The 2,542-nt window shown below is 61.6% G+C and overlaps 1 protein-coding gene across 1 annotated transcript in view; it reads left to right on the forward strand.

Moving 5' to 3' along the window:
* The first annotated feature begins 1,857 nt into the window (after positions 1-1,857).
* GATA5 (GATA binding protein 5) overlaps positions 1,858-2,542 on the forward strand; it is a 12,800-nt gene continuing 12,115 nt past the window's right edge. The window contains exon 1 of the mRNA XM_057379976.1: positions 1,858-2,140. The gene's annotated coding sequence lies outside the window, so the exon portion shown is untranslated. The remainder of the gene's footprint in view (positions 2,141-2,542) is intronic.

Here is a 2,542-nt window from a genome sequence, read left to right on the forward strand (position 1 = left end):
CCACAGACACGCCACAGGTCCGCGGGAAGGTTTTCGCGCACGGCGGTTTCTTCCGCCGTGAACGCGCTCACCGGGTACATCTCSGCGGGTTTAGCAGCGCCTCGTTTAYTTCAATGTTTTCACATTTATTTGAACGCCAGAAGAGATCGGAGAGGGCAGTTCGTACGCACTTTAAAAAATATATGTATAATAAATTATACTTAAGTAACACCTTGAAATTGTAAAATCTGGAAACCCACGCGAAACGAAACGAAGGAAACTCCAGCGGTGGCTCAGCCACAGCAACGAAGGGGTTGAGGTTGGTTTTCTATAGGGACGRTTTTATCCGTGTTGCCGCGGGGTTGGGGCTTCCTCGGATTTTTATTTTCTTTTTCTATAGCTTTTTTCACATTAAAAAAAAAATATTTCTCTGCTTTTTAAAAAGATTTTTTTCCCTTATTTTTCTCCTTTTCTTTGTTTTGTTTTTTTCTTTGTTTGTTTGGGAGGGGAGGGGGCAGTTTGTTTTGGTTTTGTTTTCTTCTTTTGCTCCGCGGGCACAGGGACACAGGGATACCCTGCGAGCCGTAAACGGCCGCTTTCGCGAGCAAATAAATACATCTCCAGCCAGTTGCGTCGCATTATTCCGAGGGAAATAGCTGGCATTCCTGCACCAGTTTATTTTGGAGCTGAAATTTCCCACCCTTCCCGCAGCGCTGGTCCCTGCGGAGGGGAGGCTGGACGGGCTCCCCCGGGCTCCGGGACCGCACGGGCGGGCAGCGCCGGGCTGAGTAACCGGAGGGGTCCTGGGGCACAGCGGGGCCCGACCCAGTCAGTAGAGGCCTTCGGGAGAGAAAATTCTGTCCACCCGGAGATGGAACGAGCGGCAGGCGAGATTCGCCGAGTGTTTCTTTTTGCCCGTTTCCCCGGCAGGGGAGAGAGGCACTGCGACTTTGGGCAAAGGCGCAATAATTTCCGGGGATAAATCCCGGTAACGATGGAATTATTTCCTTGCTGGAGGAGAGTTAAATCGGCTGAATTACCCGGGGTAAGCGGGAAGCTGGGGCTAGGAGCTCCTTCCCCTCTGAAGTCCCTTCCCGGGTCGCACCGACGGGGAACAGCGGGGAAAGGTTTTTGTTTTTTTTGTCCCCATCGCAAGGCCAGCGCGACCCTGCCGGGRGGGCTGCAAGGAGGAGGACCCTTCTCTCTGCTGCTGCCCCCGGGGAAGAGCAGAGCGCCTGGAAGCGGGGCAGCCTCGACGGGACGGTGAGGGGTCGGAGAGCTGCTCTCCGAACRTGGCAAACCCGCGCTGAGCCCGGGCACGGCCGGAACGGGCAGGCTGCGAGCATCGCCGCATACTCGGCGGGCCCTGGGCCGCTAGGGAAAGTCGGGGCGGGTCGGAGCCAGGCTGAGACGCCCCTTCCCCCGTAAGGATGGGGTTTATGTCAAAACTGAGCCGGAGCAGAAAASCACTCGCTCTCATTCTTTGCTACCAAATCGCCGCCGGGAAGTTTTCGGTGTGTTCGCCAGCATCTCCCGGGGGCGGGGGGGCATCCCCTCCGGATGGGGTGTGGAAGCGAACCCCAGAAACGCAGCGGGGAGGGAGCCACCCCCTGCCGTCCCCGGGGGCGGGCGGACACCCCCAGCCCTCCTCGGGGGCGGCCGGCGGGCCCGGGGCGGTGCGGGGGGCACTGGGGGCCGCATCCTGCCCCGCTCCGCCCGGCCCCGCGCCGGGGGCAGGCTGCGGGCGCGTCCCCCCCGCCGGGAGCGGAGCCGGCGGGATTTATCCCGTCCCCCCGAGCCGGGAGGCGCCCAATCCCGGCCGGGACCGGGGCTGCCCCGCCGGCCGTCACGTGGGCCGGCCCGCACCGGGGCCGCCGTAAAGAGCCGGAGCCGCCACCGCCGCCGCCACTTCCCCGCCGGGCGCAGCCAGGGACGCACCCACGGGAGACGGGGCGGCGAGAGGGGGGACAGCGRGGGAGGGCAGCCCCGCTCTGACAGGGGGTCCTGCCGGTTTGTTTTTTTCTCCTCCCTCCCTCCCCCGCGAACTTTATTGTATTTTTTATTATTAYTATTTTTATCTWCCTGGGATTGCCCTGGATGGTCTGAGCACAGCTCCATGCCCCCACGGCCATGCCCGGCTCCGTTCCCGGCACGCTGCCATGTGAGTACCTGTGCGGGAGGAGCGGGCCRGGGAGGGATGCTCTTGCGGGGTTCGGCGATTCGAGCCCTCCGCCCTCACGGAGAGGCCTGCCCGAGGGTTATGGCGCTTTTTTAACAAGAAAGCTGCAGCGCTGGTGGCTGGGGAACACTGGGGATGCTCCCGATCCTGGACCACTGCCCAGGTCCGTCGGGACACTGTTCCCACAGGGAACCCAAGGGGCCGCGCTACAGCCGGCCGCGTCCCGGTCGACAAGGCCCCTTGCGCTCCAGGCCCTGAGTTCCAAAAAAAAAAAAATTAATTGTTGGAGTGTTTTTCTGGCCCCTTGGAGGTGCCCTGGCGGGCGGCGGGGCGGGGGAAGGTGCTGGAGGGGTGCTCGTTCCAAGGGGGTTAGTTATCGCCGCG

Source organism: Malurus melanocephalus, unplaced genomic scaffold (genome assembly GCF_030028575.1).
Source record: "Malurus melanocephalus ecotype Western Australia unplaced genomic scaffold, MMel_1.1 scaffold_428, whole genome shotgun sequence".
Lineage (NCBI taxonomy): Eukaryota > Metazoa > Chordata > Aves > Passeriformes > Maluridae > Malurus > Malurus melanocephalus.